This window comes from Myotis daubentonii, chromosome 3 (assembly GCF_963259705.1).
Source record: "Myotis daubentonii chromosome 3, mMyoDau2.1, whole genome shotgun sequence".
Taxonomy (NCBI): Eukaryota; Metazoa; Chordata; class Mammalia; order Chiroptera; family Vespertilionidae; genus Myotis; species Myotis daubentonii.
The window spans coordinates 10,863,337-10,880,566 of NC_081842.1; the positions used below are offsets into that span (position 1 = coordinate 10,863,337).

The 17,230-nt window shown below is 38.4% G+C and overlaps 1 pseudogene; it reads right to left on the reverse strand.

The window, feature by feature from the left end:
* Window positions 1-2,005: 2,005 nt before the first annotated feature.
* Window positions 2,006-2,129, reverse strand: LOC132232279 (U2 spliceosomal RNA; annotated as a pseudogene).
* Window positions 2,130-17,230: the final 15,101 nt, after the last annotated feature.

The following is a 17,230-nucleotide window of genomic DNA, read 5'->3' on the forward strand; positions in this document are numbered from 1 at the left end:
AAGCATGGAACAGACTGCTGAATCTCAGATGGAAGGCAGGGGGAGGGGTGGTGGTGGAGGAGTGGGGTGGTTCTGTGGGAGTAGATTAACCAAAAAACTTGTATGCATACATGCATAACCTATGGGCACAGACAATCTACACTAATAAAAGAGAAAGATGCAAATTGACCATACCTTCACGACACCCACCAGCCAATCAGAAGTGAGTATGCAAATTTACCCAACAAAAAATGGCGGGTTAATTTGCATACACAGGTGCCAAGCGACCAGGGGTGGGGCAGGATGCTTGCATCATCGCCATGGCAATGACGCAGGTGTTCTGCACCGCCCCAGCCACTCTGGGCAATGTGGGAAGGCAGAAAGGCAGCTCTGGCCAAAGCGAAGGCAGTGCTGGCAGCCAGGGGAAGGAAGGTCCATTCTTACACAAATCTTCGTGCATCGGGCCTCTAGTAGTGTGGTAAAGACCTGGAGTGGAGGGAGGGGTAGGCTAGGAGGGTCAATGGGGGGGAAAAAAGGAGACATCTGTAATACTTTCAGTAATAAAGATTTTTAAAAAATTAATCTTTTCCATAGACAAAAATATGAAAAGTCAATTTGGTCTGATTTCCCTCATGGGAAATGATGTGGCTAAGCAATTAACAGCTTAAAAGAAAGCAAAAGTTCTTCTAGGCAACTTGACCCATCTACTGGTTTAATTTTAGCTAAATAAAACTATATTGAGTTTCATTCTAAATTAGGAAAGGAAATGAATCAGAAAACTAAGGCAAAGTTGGTTTTGAGAAAATTCGGGAAGTGAGAAACAAATCTATTTCAATTCTTATTGTTCTTTGAAACAATAAGTTCCTTCCCACTTTGGACTTTTTTTTTATCATTCTCAAAAACGCACATACAATGCCCTTTTATACTGAAGAGTTTAAGACAAAATCACAGTCCATTTAAAGATTTTTCATGAATATGTGTTCACTTCTGGACATGAAATTCTTGAATGAAGAGTAACAGGCAGAGACCTGACCCCATTAGAACTAGAAGAGGAAAGAACTCAATCCCAGAGCTATCAAGGACAATGTGTGTGGTTTTACTAGCAGAATCCATCCTAGATCTTACCTACATCAGAAACCACTCACTTGTGTTTAAAAGCGCTTGAGGGTGTAAAAGCCTAATTACCAGGGCCATTATTTTCTAATGAACAAGCCTTTATTTTCTTTGTAATTTTTTTTCTCAATAGGGCAATCCTGCTCACCTAATGCGTAGTCTTTTTTTTTTAAATTAAATTGCAGAGGATAATTATTTCTTCAAAACCATTTCTTCAAAACTACATCCCCCCAAAATGCAAAGATGACATCTTTTTAAAGTAATTTTCTTTAATATGTCTTCATTCTTCTCTACAATAACAAGTTGTCTCTTAAAATAACAATGATGCCAGAGAGATCCTTTCATAAGACTAAACTCGAAAATAATTTCTGTATCGTTACTAGCTGTCCTTCCTTTTGAACCTTGTGTTTTCCTAAATGGTTCCTGGAGGACATTATAAAAATAACTCGGTCCTAATGATAAAACAAGCTTCCAAAGCATTATTCAGAGATTATCATGCCCTGAGTTGTATTTATACATGACAGAGCTCCATTGTCTTATGTCATTATTCATGATCTCAAACTGTCTGTCCTAATTTCCAAGAAATGACAAGCAAAAGGAGGGTTGCAAATTCAGGAAGAAGGTTTTCGCTTTTCAATGAAAATGGATTTGTAGCTGTAAACATGGTTGATTAGATAAACATCACTTGTTTACTTGTGAATATCAATGCTGCTGGGCAGCTTTCGCTACAAAAATGAAAAGGTACAATTTGGGCCAAGGCTAATCATAAGAAATTCTCCTAATGCAATGAAAATCACTAGAAAATGTTCTGTTCTCGTTGGTTTCATATTAAACCTGGTGTTTTAATGTCAGCTTTGCAGAGGACAGGCATATATTTTGCAAAAACAGTTTTGTATCATTATTTTTTTATACAAATGAATGCCTACATAAAGAAAAATAAGGTTACATTTTATATGGGAAATGAGACTATATTTTATATTTTAAGCTGATAAGAACAGATACTACACTTGATCTTAGCCAAAAGGCCGAGAAGCGATTATATTTTATATTTTGTGCTATAGCAATTAAAGAGCATCTTAGAATATCTATAACAGTATTACTACTCATAATGACAAATTTTTCAGAATAGGGTATTTGTAAAATTTCAGAAGATATTAATATCAGACTGTGAAAAACACTGGAGTAGAGCTGATCTTGTTTTTTGAACAATTTTAATGGGGAAATCTATAATTTTGAAGAAATTTTAATGAGTCAAAACATACTTCAGTTACTCATCCTTTAATTCGACATGTAAATAATTGATCCATTGGTATTTTTGTCATTGTGTGTTGACTATATGCGGGAACTAATTTTAGTTACATGTATAACTTTGGGGGGAAAGGTAAGGAAAACATGATGTTGTTTAGTAATTGGTTTGCAAAGCCATGTGGTGCTGTATTTTTACCAGTCCTCGTGTCTGATTGGTCAGATCATTAGATGACCTCCAACACTTAGTGTATTGGAAGGAAAGGCAGTATAGGTAAACACTCCACCCTTTATGTGTCGGTCTACACCTCCTCATAGAATGTACATTCTCCATTATTAAAGAGGTAAAGATTTATTTTAAACAGTATGCAAAGACTAGAGCAATCTAGTATCTGGCATTAGAACTCTGTCATTTCAGTAAAACTTTCACTCAGTTTCAACACTGTCTTAAACATTTCTGGTCGCCACACTCAAAGAAAGAAAAAAAAAAGTACTGTTTTGTATAAATGTTGATTTATAATTTTTATCTGAATATTAAAACATCAAAAGAAACTTTATATGTATGTATACACTGGAAATTTAGCTTTCCTTCCTGTGAATGAACTAGAAAGTTCTCAGGTTGCTTAAAACATACTTGGCTAGACTCTTCACTCTTGGGAACCTTTCACAAGTTTGTTCCATAGTCTTGACTCTGTACGGTCCTAATTTTTCTATACTTTTAGAAGGTTCTGTTAGGCCCCAGCTCAAGTGTCACTTCCTCTATTCAGCCTTGTCTGGTCCCCCAAATAGAACTTTTGTCCTACATTTCATTTAGCTTCTACAACAATGCATTATACTTATCTCTTTATAGGTTTGTTGTGCCCACTATGTACTGTTCAAGAGGTCTAACTGACTTTTTCCTTGACATCTCCAGACAGAAAATGTCTAGGGCATAAAAAGTCAATTATAAATATGTGTGGATGCCTATATGAATGAAACAATTATTAATACGATTCTCTGACCTCTAATGAAACACATGACATGTATCCAAGGAGGCTTTTACATTTTCTATACTGTATCATAGCGTTAACATATAAGAAAAGTATTATTAGTAATGACATTGACAACAATGTCTTATTAGGGATGTTGTCTGTAGTCAATTAAAGTTATTGAAATCCTTTAAAATACTGTGTAAACAATGCCGCCACAGGCACACCCAATGAACGACTTCATTAGCAGCTTGGTGGCTGCCATAAATACTCAGAGTGGTGTTGTGCATTCAAACTTTTAAAATCAGGAATTGTTGAAACAGTGGTGAAAATGGAAATCACATTATCTATTAATCGTAATGGTGGTAAAGCATTTCTATACAGATATATAAAATGATGGTCTTGAAGTTTATTGAAGACACTGTCTCCCACCATTATATCTACTATTGACTTGGTGACTCATAATGCCTCAGCATATATAAAATCCAGCAATGACTATCAAATTGGGTAAAACTAATGCTGGACAGTCATGTGAAACACAGCTGACATCTTATGTCCCTGTGTCATTCACTTCCTTTACTTCTACTGCAGAGAATGGAAGTTCATGGCTACTGATCACTGCTGTGATAGTCTATTTCTCCTCCCAGTTTAAGAGACTATCTGTCTTGCTCTTGGCCTTCGATGCAGCCCTTTTGTCTCCTGTGTGGACTCCACATCTTCATTGGCTGCAGTGCTGATGTTATACTTCCTTCTTCAATGGCAGTTGTACCCTGAACTACCCTTCTTATGCTATTCGCTCATCCAAGTTATAGTTCTTAAATTAGCTCATAATAAAGTAGTTATCTCCTCCCATATTCTAATGTTAAAATGTTAAAGCTCTTTTATTGATCTTGTTCTGTTTACCATTATAGTCTCATAGGGTCTACTTAATAATGTTGTTCCTTAAAAATTAAAACTAACAGTGACCTCAAAGTGAGCTTGAATTTCTGACTCTCCATCTTCCATGAACTTAATAGTTTTATTAATTTCTGTAACCCTAACTGTTGGCAATCTGTCAAACACATACACATTGGGGAATAAAAGATTCTAAAGTTAATATTTACTCTATATTGTATGATTTCACCTGTGCTCCCTAGTTCTTTTGGGTCATTTTTATCTCCACTACTTACCTGACCTCTACTCATACCTCGACTTTCCTCCCCTTTAAGAGAGCCCTGACCTTTTCTAACCTTTGCACCTTGCTATGTCAGTGTTCTTGGACAAGTATACAAAGAAGCAGCAAAACTTTGAGAGTGGCACTTGATTTGTGGAACTGATAGGTACACTTTTAATTTCCTTTATCTCCCTATATTAGCATTTCCTCCCTGGTTTATAGAATTAGAGTTTACATAGCCTTGAAGTGAAGATGTATTCTATCAGACATCGTGTGTGTGTGTGTGTGTGTGTGTGCCTACCAGAGGTGTATATACAGGAACATGTTTAAATCTGTTTAATCTAGCACTTTATATTGAAGATTGCAATAATGAGGAATATCTGAATATATACTTATAAATGTATCCCATACGACAGTATTTAATACAAATATGTGATAAAAAACGTATCATGTCAATATCACCTTAGAGTTTTAATAAAGCAAAATACCCATCTTCTTTATTTTTTTTTACTTCTATACAAAATTTATTTCAGTTCTCAGCCATGCATTGAAATAACAACTAATGATTTTCCAAAGAAAAGAAAAAAACGATGTCAATTTGCATCATTGTCTATACAGGTAATGCTATGGAATTTTTCAAAGTAACCAACAAGACTAATAGTTAATTTAGATCACAAGACATACAGATCAATGCAAAAAAGTCAAATACATGTCCATTTGTAAGTAATAAATAATTAATTACCAACATCCATCTCTTTTTAAGTAAATGGTGTGTATTGGGTTAGTGTCTACTCTTTTGAATTCCGTAACACTAGTAAATATGACTGAAAATGATGATAAACGCTTTGAAGAAAAGCTACCAATGAAATGAGCAATTAAAACAGGGATTTGATTTAGAAGGGAGTGTCCAGGATAGACAGCCCTTAGTAAGTGTTACTTATTGAGACCACTCTAATGAGTATTATTGGTTAACAGAAAGTGGGAGAAACAGTATTCAAGAGAAAGTAATAAAACAATCGAGGTAAAGGGAAATGCTGCAGTAGGTGCTGAGATAATAGATATAAATAAAGAAGAGGTCACATGGGTGTATTTTGATGGGTGAGTGTACGGAAGAAGTTTAGTGTTACACAACAAAAGTTAGATACTGAAGCCTAGAGTTTCAAAAGAGAGAGAACATATAGCTATAGATCACAAAGAATAATTATATTAAGCAACAGATCCCCAAACCAGTATGATTATTTTAAATTTTAGTGGAAAATATTTGATGAAACAGCTGTAAAGCTTTCAAGAAGTTTAATGCTGATTCCTCTAGCATTCCCAGAATAAAACCTTAAGCAGAACAATGCCGAGACTGAAGATTTTGGCCAATTCAATCACCATGAGTAGTAGAAGCAATATTGCTAAATCTCTATTCCATCATTCAGGATAAGTTGTAAGATCCAACAAATCAGATATATTGGTCTCTTTGATCCTGCCATGCTTTCCAAAGTCAGGCCTACACAATGTTCTCCAACAATTTAGTCTGGGTTCAGAAGTGTTTGGCACCTTTCTGCACAGTAGTGAACTAATAAGTTTGTGAAAATAAACATCTCTTGGGTGGCCCCATTTACATGTTCAAACTGGAATTAATATCCCCAGAGTTCTTTGAAGCCCTGACTTTAATAACATAAGCAAACAAAGGAAGATATCAGTAGCTGCAACCAATAAAATATAACTTAATTTAAAAACCACTAAAAAAGTTAATCTGTTTAAAGTAGTATGCAACAAAAATAAACACATGAAAATAAGTGAACAAAAGCATCTAAATCAATGTCTCCTTTATTATCAAATACAGCAAACACATGTACACACACTCATAGACATATACATGTGTACATAGACACCCAAACAGCATCATTAACTGAGACTTGAAACAGTCCTGGGTATAGCCCCATCAAGGAGAGGAGAATTGGGTAGAGCAGAGGATGAAAGAGTTTAGAATTAGATTGGCTCATGGATTGAGCCAGAACCTAAGGAACCAGAGCGAATGGAGGTTATTAGTTTGAAGTTTAATACAAGCAGTTCTTGGAGTAACTGACTTCAGTAGGCATGAGGAAGGTCTGATTTAGAGAAAGGTTATTCAAACGGATAGTGACATCTGTAAGTGAACTTGGGTTTTCAAACAGGCAGACCGAATCAGATATGATTTTCATAAGGTAGCAGAATGTCAGCCACTAAATATGAATATAGCATTAGGACTTTGGTACAAGGAGGAAATCAGGAAGAGTAAGATATTTTGGCCCAGACTCACAGTATACAATAGAAGACCAGTAAACAAAAGAGAGATGTGAGGTGCAGATCACATCTCTGGAATAGTCATTAATATAAGTATTAGACTACAGAAAAGGTCAAGGTGACAGTATGACTAACAATGAGGTGTAAATTTAAGGTCTTAATTTCATTCCTGAATGGCCAGAGCTTTCATCATTAGGATGGGAGAGAATTAAGACTATAACTGAGAGTCCAGTGGTTAGCTGTGAATAAAGAAGTGTGCAGAGAGGGACTATCAATCTGAATCTAACTGGTAGCTTATATTAGAGTGACCAGGAAGTAAAAATGTCAGAATATAACCACTTCACTTAATAACCAACTTCCATAGTTAGATATGGATATGCATATAGATGTGCAGATGTATTCTTTCATATCTTCAGCTAGTTGATTAAATGAAAAACATGTATCACAGTTTCTCAAATATTAACTACTATGATTATGTAACTAATCTTCAAAATGTCCCTAGCACTAATTTTCAATGTTATAAGTCTTGTTCTCTTTGTCTTCACCCCTGATGCCAAGGCTGCATCTTAGCTGGCACGTGATTCGTGATTACAGTCCTAGTCAACATCCCCAGGTAATGAAAGTTTTTCAAATGGGGTCTGAGTGTGAACATGGAGCAGGCAAAAAAAAAAAAAAAAAAAAGCATGATTCTGGCCTAGACTTAAGTTCTAAATTGTTTTTAATTATGTTTTTAAATAATAATCAAATTTAAATAAAGATAAACCACTTGTATACATTTCCAGTTTCCTTGTTATGGTAGAGAATGTGTGTTTGCTAAATCCCTCCCAGATATCTTTTCAGTTGGGTGGAACATGTGACTTAGTGGTCCAAGAAATGGTTAGAAATGAAGTCTGATGCTCATAAGCCTATACGTATTTCCAAGCAATCCCTCACTTGTATTTACATCCAAGAGTTAAATGGCAAGGTTAAAAGGATATAGAGCAAAGGATGAAAGGAACCTAAAACCATAAATTGCCACCTCAGTATTAGTCAGACTCCCAGAAGAGTTGTCCAATCTCAAGGATTAGCTGTGTTTGAACTATTGTATGAGCAAGACATAACCCTTTATCTTGTTAAGCTATTGAAATAATTGAGGTTTCTCTGCTTAGTTTTGATTCTAAATGTCTTTTCTTTATGTTCATCTACACTTAAGTAGGCAAAGAATTTTAAATATTGTTTTAAAAACTCCAGTTACATTAGGGAATGTAAAAGCAAGAAAGTCTTACAGTACTTTATGGTCTATATTCAAATGCCTCAAAACTGAGGTGTTTTTGTTTATTTGTTTTTGAAAAGCAGGAAAATATTACAAAAGTGATTGAACCTAAAATCTTTATTATATCTAAATTCTCAGTGAATATACTATCTGAAAATTATTTTAATTAGGGCAGTTCATCACTTTGTATTTGAAGTGACTTTTGAATCAAAGTATCCTGTTATAATGCAGGATGGAAATCAATAGTTACACCAAATAAATTAGCTATAAATTCTGAGTGACAAAGCAAGCAATATTTTAAAGTTACAACTTTAAAAATATTATAGCATGCAAAAGTTTGTTTTTTAATACGACTGTCAAAAGAAAAGTGATTGAGGAAAAATTGGCAACGCATGAAAGACAAAGGACAATTATCAGCAGTAGAGACAGCTATAAATGGTTGAGACACAGATAATGCATAGAAAAAAAAGGCAAAGGATGTTTACTCTACAGCAAAAAAAGGAAAAGACCTCAAATATATGGAAACATAAAATTTCAAAAGTAGTCTATGAATAAGTGGATTTTGAGATATCATTATTTTTTCCATCTTCTACATTTAAAGATTTTTTTTTAAATGTGCTTCCCAGTACCAGAGTGCTCCCCTTTAAATATAGCGGTAGCAGTATTTAATGACTTATAATGATAAAGCTTTACTGGAAAAAATGTAAATACACCTAATGCTAATCACTATGGTAGGGATTGAAGAAATCCTAGTGCATCTTGATTATGTAATACTGTATAGCTTAAATAACCACAACAAGTTCTCACTATATAATGTGGAGGCATGGTCATGAATTCTATTAATGACTAAACAAAAACAAACATCTAATCTAATAAAAGAGAAACATGCATATTGACCGCACCTCTGCTACGCCCCAAGCCACGCCCACCAGCCAATCAGAGCAACTATATGCAAATTAACGCAACCAAGATGGCGGCCGGCAGCCACAGAGCTGGAGCAAGCAGGAGGCTTGGTTGCCCCAGAGATGAAGGGAGCCAAGCTTCCCGCCTGCCCTGGCCGGCTGTGGCCTCGGCTCAAGGCAACAAAGTTTCAATTATAGAAGATAAATAAATCCCAGATACCTTCTTCCAGCCAGCATCCACTGGGAGCTTGGGTGGCTGGGGGCCTTGGCCAGCCTGCAAACAGCCATCAGCCCCTCACCCAGGCTGGCCACACCCTCATGGGGTGAGGGTCCCCACTGGGGTGCTTGGCCAGCATGCAAACAGCCATCAGTCCCTCAACCAGGCTGGCCAGGCACCACAGCGGGACTCCCACCCTGATCCGGGACACCCTTCAGGGCAAACCAGCTGGCCCCCACCCATGCACCAGGCCTATATCCTATATAATAAAAGGGTAATATGCAAATTGACCCTAACAGCAGAACGACTGGGAATGACTGGTCACTATGACACACACTGACCACCAGGGGAGAGACTCTCAATGCAGGAGCTGCCCGTGGTGGTCAGTGTGCTCCCACACGGGGAGCTCTGCTCAGCCACAAGCCAGGCTGATGGCTGCCAGCACAGCGGTGGTGGTGAGAACCTCTCCTGCCTCCTCAGCAGCGCTAAGGATGTCTGACTGCAGCTTAGGCCTGCTGCCCCCTGGCAAGTGGACATCCATCAAGGGCTCCTGGGCTGCCAGAGGTATGTCTGACTGCCAGCTTAGGCCCAATCCCCTGTGCAGCAGGCCTAAGCCAGCAGTTGGACATCCCCTGAGGGGTCCCAGACTGAGAGAGGGTACAGGCCGGGCTGAGGTACCCCCCACGTACAAAAATTTTTGTGCACTGGGCCTCTAGTATAAATATAATCCTATCTTTGTGAAACCTAGAATGAAACAAACATTGAAAAAACTTACAGGTGCATGGATGTGTATATATGTATGTGTGCACTTATTCAATCCTGTGGTCATTCAGAATTTTATATGTTCCAAGTAGTATTGGAATATATCAGTTAAACAAAAAAGAAACAAGCCTAAATGTGAAAATCTTTCATTCTAATAGGGAGAGATAGACAATAACAATACAAACAGTGAACATAGAATGTAGGGTATGTTAGAAAGTGATGTGTGCTGTTCTTTCAAGGAAAGAGAGCAGCACCAAGGGGATGTGGAGGTGGAGGGAGGTAAGTTGTTATTTTGAAGTCCGTCGTGAGGATTTATTTCAGATCACGTTTCCTTTCAGGGGTGGCGGTTTAGTAGATTTTAAGACATGAGAACCAGGTCATGCCAAAGCCTGATCTGTAAAGGTATGAAAGCCAGCAATGGGCACAGACCACTTAAGAGTAAGACTGTGAGTCCTTCCTTCCTTATTTATGGTGGAATACATGTACCTTTCAAACTGCTTGCTCTAAGGCCCATAAGATAATTGAAGACTGTCTGAGCTATAGAAAATCAACATTTTTTAGCAACAATAACAAGAATCTGTGAATTATCCTTTTGGAAATGTGTATAAAAGAAAAAATAAAAATTATTAGAATATTATAAAATTATGAAAACACTATAAAATTATAAAAGTGCTATAAAACAATAAAAGGAATGATGCAATTTTGTCTCAAAGATTTTTATAGAAGAATATAGTATAACTTTAGAAAATGGCTGTTGTTTCTTTTTATATCAATAAAAGAACACACACTGTTGAATGTGAACAAATTAAGAGATCAGCCAAAGGACTTGTATGCATGCATATGAGCATACCCAATGAACACAGACAATAAGAGGGTGAGGGCTTGTGCTGGGGGCGGGGGGGCGGGGGCAGCTGGGGATAGGTCAATGGGGCAAAAAGGAGGCTTCTATATTACTTTAAACAATAAAGAATTTTTAAAAAGCCAGTGGAACAAAATGAAAGTAATAACATAGCAAAGTAAATGGGTTAAAATGTTGCAAGTTCTAAGTGAAGGAAAATCCAATCTAAGGTTACTTAACCCTTAAGAAAATACGTTGTCTCACTTAACTTGAACGTTCAGACGGATCAGGCTCCAGGCAGCGCTGGATCAGAGCGCCTGTGTGCCTTCCCAGCTTCTCTCTCAGAACTTCTCTCCTTGTCAGGTTGGTTTGGGTCTGGGCTTAGCCTTTTTCAAGGTGGCAAAATGGCTGCAGCGGTTGCATACTTAAACCCCAAAACCCTAAACACTGTCCAGAAGGAAGCGTTCTGTCTTCACAACTTGGCTCGAGTCTGGGAGAAGCAATCAGATTGAGTGTCCAAGCATCACCCAGTGAACCCAAGGGCATAACATTTTACGGCTTGTCTTGGCTCACTCAGGTCCCATCCCTGGAGCTGAGAGAAGAGTCAACCAGACACACAAACCTCATGACCCCTACAAGGGGAGGCATTGGTGAAATGGATGCTGGGAAGTCAACCACCATGCCCAATAAAATCACCATCAGAAACAGTAAATAGCAAAGGCAACACTGTGGAAAACACAAATGAAAGAGAACTCTCTTAGAGAGCAGAAGACATTTATGGGGAATGAGTGAGAATTTGGTACAGGGAAAAAGAGATCTCAAAGAGATAATCTGCTAATAAGAAAACAGAATACGCAAAACAGAAATGATGATCACCAGCCTAATACAAGGAATCGTTCCACACTTAGGGAACTTAGATTGGAAACAGAAACTAGCATGAGATACATACAGTGTGATGAAATGGGTAAATATCAATGAGAAAGAAATGATCAAACATCCCAGGAAGAAGAAATTGTTCCCAAATTAGTTGAAATCAGGCACCACACTATGTATTTTCCATACAGGACCTTACTTGGTGTCAATCCCCACTATTATAAAGCTGTGGGGTAAGTCCTGTGATCTTCCCTTGGGGCTTGAGGAAACTGAAACTGTAGGATTTAGACAACACAACTGATAGAGCTGCCAAGCTACCATTTGAACCGAGGCCCAATCAAAAACAAAATCGGCATCTTCAATTGTCCCCTTTAGAAAGTGAAAAGGAAGGACAGCTTGCCAGAAGTTGGACTAAAAAGTAGAACTCTGTTACAACACCGTGGCTGTTGATCTGAACTTGCAATGACCGTGGAAACGAAATACTCATTATACAGATAAGGGGATAGGAACACTGTCCTCTCCTCTCCTCACTGAGTGACTTTCCACTAACAGGAGCCAAAACCTGGTTTTTAAGTAACCCCGCACTCAGCAAATTAACAGACTCCTAAAAGGAAAGAATCTCCCCTCTGTGTTCCCTATGATAGATGCACCTAACAGACAGGTAAATATTCGTGAGCTGCTCTACAACTAATAAAAAGATATATTCAGTGCTATGAAAACAAGTTAAAACATGGCAGTGGGAAGATATTTTCGCAAACTTAATTCTAACTGTTTTCAACTGCCAAACCACTTGCTTCCTTTAATTTGGGCTTTCCCTTGTTAACACACAACATTCTTAGTGGACTGAAAATCTTCAAAGCAACACCAAGAGAGAAAAAAAAAAATAAAACAAACCATTTATTTTCTCAATGCCAAAGAGCACGGGGACTATAAAATAATTTAAGCAAACAAATGAATATGCTTTGGCATCAAAGAGATGAGATATTGTATTCTTTCTATTTCTCACATTCACCACATACAACCCATTGGCTTGGGGAGGAAAATCTTCCCATAGGATTCGAAACAGAGTTTGCTTGCTCTGGTGGGTTACCTGATGTTAGCACTGACCTTGAATGAGGTCTTTTTCCTGAGTTGCCCGATTATGATTAAGTAAATGTTCACTGGACACAGACCATTCATTAAAACAAAATCAATTGTATTGTGGGTTGAATTGTTCCCCTCACCAATCCATACATTGCAGTGCTAATGCATAGTATTTCACAGTGTAACTTCATTTGGAAATAGAATCACTACAAATGTAATTAGCTAACAGACAATGAAGTCATACTTGGAGTAGGGTGGGCCCCTAATCCAACATGACTGGAGTTCTATAAAAGGGGGAGATTTGGAGACAGATACACAGGGAGAACACCCTGGGAAGATGAAGGCAGAGATTAGAGTGAGAAAGCAGAAGCAAAAGAATGAGGAAGATTGTCAGCAAACCTTCAGAAGCTAGGAGACAGGCAAAGAACAGAGTCTTCCTTACAGACCTTAATCAGAAGGAACCAACTCTGACAGCTTGATCTCAGACGTCTAGCCTCCAGAACTGTGAGACAATACATTTCCCTGGTCTCTGCCACCCAGTTTGTGGTACTTTGTTATGGCAATTCTAGCAAACAAATGCAGCATGTAATATGCCACTACTTAGGGAGAGGTTATAGGAAGATCATTAATATGTGTAAACAATGGACCACAATACAAGTGCAGCCAAGATATTTACTCCCTGGGTGGGAAAAGGAGAGGCAAACCAAAGAGAAAAACAGAGAAGCCAGTATCAGCTGTACATTCAGGGCACAGATGGGCTTTCAATCCCCATTTCATCTTCCTTCTGTTTAAAGAGGCCAAGCAGGGTAAACCCTGTTTTTAAGAATGGTTTAAAGCGTTGTTTTCAGGGTGAATTGGGGTTATCTAACAAAAGGCTCTCAAGCAATGTCAGAAGGCAGATTTGAGGCCTAGACAATCTCCCTGCAGCTCAAGGTTGCTGCAGCTTGGGTAGGGCCAAGAGGTACCAGGGTTCATTCTTTAGCAACCCTGGGTGTCAAGAAAAAGAGGCTCATCAACATGTCTCCCACATTGTAAGAATGAGGCTTCTGAAATAAACTTTTTGAAGTCCCTCTTATTGAAACTAGCCTCACTTCAATGGTGGCCACAAACAAATAGCTCTCCTTTAGAACCTGCTCCTGCAACCCTTTCAGTTGCCAATACCTCTACATTTCAGCTAATGTCTACTTATGTCTTTTTATCCTTAAAATACCTAATAGGTTTATGTTTTCTAAACTGAGCCCTTACTAAAAATACATCAATGCTTATTGTTAAAAGATGGGGGCATGTATTAGCCAGACTTTAGTGAGCAAACAAACCTGTGAGTGAGATTAAGGGGCGACATGAGTGCAAAGTGTTTGACTGTGGACCAATGTGTCTGACGGAGAAGGCTTTGAAGATGATAATGATGGGAAGTGGGAAACCAGGAATTATTTTCTAGAGACATTTTTAGAGTCTTAAAAAAGATACGTGTGAATCAACTCAATTCATTTTTCAGAAGATTATCAAGACTTTACCTAGAAGGCCAAGGGATTTCACAGCCTTCTTGTGGGAGAAATAAAGGAGAATGAGGAGAAGAACACAGTACATTGATGCCGTGTTATTTTCTTTTAAGGAAAAATAATTAAGAAGGACCTCTTGTGGCATCAGTTCCAGGTCAGTTCTGGGTCTCATTAAATTGATGTAACCCTCTCTTCATATATTCAACTCAGTGTAATAATTGATATGCAAAAATAACGATTCTTTTATGTCAACTGTGCTTAATAAAACAGAAGATACTACTTGCTGGTCATTGACCATGATGATCATCTCCTTCAAGTCCCTTATTTAGGAACAGAAGCATAAAGATTCTAAGAGCCTTGGTCAAAGCCAGAGATCTATTAGATTCCAAGACAAAACTAGAATCTTGATTTCATTCTATTAATTATATTAGTCACATCATGTCCTGCGGCTGGCTATTTCATTACTTGGAAAAATCCTTTCATAAATGAGCCCAGGCAATCAGGTGTGTAGTGTACTATTTGGAGACACAGTCACTTCTCCAGCATTTGGAAATCATTGAGTGAATATGAGGTTAGGAAAAGGGAGCCACCACACGGTCATCTATATATATATATATAAAAGGCTAATATGCAAAGTGTCCCCTCGCGAGTTGGATTGCTCCCTATGATGTGCACTGACCACCAGGGGGTGGTATGGGATGAAGGAAGGCCTCAGTTGGCAGCTGGAAGGCCCGGATTGGCCCTGATTGCCGGCCAGCCCTAGGGACCCTACTGTGCACAAATTTTGTGCACAGGGCCTCTAGTTGGGAATAACAACAAAACTTGGGTGCTCTTGTGCTGCAGAAGCCCTCCTGCGACTAGGCTTGGTTCACCTCCAAGCCGCAGGAGCCAGGTTAGTGTTGCCCAGTGAACATATTATTGAGTTGCTCTTTCTTGGGGCTGAGCACCCGAACCTCCCCATGGACTGAAGACAATAATATTTTTGCTACCCTTCTACCTCACCAAGTGTAAAGAATACTCTTCTGAGAGTCATTTTCTGTCCCAGGACTGGATGTTTTCCAAGATGACTGGACTTGAGAATTTCAACTCTTTTCCTGGAAAACAGCACTTTCTACATACACAGTTGGTCTTGTCTTCAGATGTCATGAATGTAATCCATCAGAACACATGAATCCTTGCTCATATCGGAGTTATTCCATATAAAAACAACTCCATGCATGGGTTAGCTCTACAGTACATGTCAGCAATCCCCGTTGGGGTGTCTTTATGGTCCCTCTGCTGGCATGGTACCCACATGTATCACAGCCCACCCTTCCTTTCAAAATCTTGAGCAAATGCTAGAACAGGACCACACACACAAAGCATTTGCCAAGAGACAATAAATATAATTAGGGAAAGTACAGTCTAAACACATATTTATAAAGAAACATTTTTAAGTGGGATTCTAACCTACAGACATAATGAATGAAGAGTCTTTTATATTATTTGGTAGCACAGTTTAGTTTCTGGGAGCCAGGATGTCTGGGGAGTCAACATCCAGAGTGGGAACTTTATGTAAACATTGCATAACCGAAAGCCCATTAAGAGACTATCTGCAAACAATAAACTTGCCAGCTCTGAAGGTAAATTCAAGTCCCAAACTCAGAAATCACAAACCCAGTTTATAGCTTTCAAGTGTTAAGTTTTTCTGTTTTCTAATCATCAACATAAAAAACAACAACACAAAAAAACTAAAAAAAAATATTACAAAACCCAGAAACCTTGATGTCCACAATCAGCTGTTGCCTATAGAAACTGAACTTTTGGAGAAGGTGAGCTATTTTAAAAGAACAATCAGGCCACGGGCAAAAGGATCAGTCACAAGACAGACAGCAAAAATAAAATGCACTGATCTGGCAATAATTTAGCCCTCCCAGTTTTATAGTCCTAGCTCAGACTTTATATAGACCCTGTGGTCTGCAGAATCAGCAAATTCCAGTTGTTCTTATCTACTTATTTAGTGATTATGTTTTGCACTAGTCTGCTAGGGCTGCCATAACAAAGTACCACAGACTGGGTGGCTTGAACAACAGAATTTTGTGTTTTCACAGTGCAAGAGGCTAGAAGTCGGAGACCAGGATGTTAGCAGAGTTGTCTCCTTCTTGTTTTGTTGTTTTTTTCAGCAGCTCATTAGTGAAAAATTGGAAACAAACTGAAAAGCAACAATAGTTTAATAAAATGAGTCACATATGATGGAATACCATGAAGCCATTAATAAAGATGTAGTATGTAGTGCTCAAAAGCATGGCTCTGAGCTTCAACCTATGAACCAGGAGTTAAGGGTTCTATTCCTGGTTGAGGCACATGCCTGGGTTGGGGGCTCGATCCCCAGTGTGGGGCCTGCAGCAGGCAGCTGATCAATTATTCTCTCTCATCATTGATGTTTCCATCTTTCTCTCCCTCTCCCTTCCTCTCTGAAGTCAATTAAAATAAAAAAGATGTAGTAGTATATTTGACACAGCATGATAGTCACAGTATTATCAAGTGTAAAAAAGTTATAAAACAGGCCCTAGCTGGTTTGGCTCAGTGGATGGAGCATCAGCCTGAGGACTGAAGGGTCCCAGGTTTGATTCTGATCTAGGGCACACGCCTGGGTTGTGGGTTCAATCCCTGGTGGGGGGCGTGCAGGAGGCAGCCAATCAATGGTTCCCTCTCATCATTGATGTTTCTATCTTTCTCTCCCTCTCCCTTCCTCTCTGAAGTCAATAAAGAAATATTTTAAAAAGTTACAAAACAGTATGTACAAGTTTATCTGCTTCAGAAACCTACCAATGCACAGGAGAATCTGGAAGGCTATACACCTAAAGAACACTTCTCCCCTGATCGTGCTGTTATAGGTGATTTTATGTTTTAAACTATGCTTTCATTTTTTTTCTTTTACCAACACATATAACTTTGTTATTAAGAAAGCACTAACTTAAAAAGTCTCCTTTGAAGTAGGAATGAGGTGGAGCTTAGCAACCTGAGGCACAGGGAGGTACATGTTAGTCTGATACCACTTTGATGGTTTGTCACGGTGCTTTAGTGTCAAAT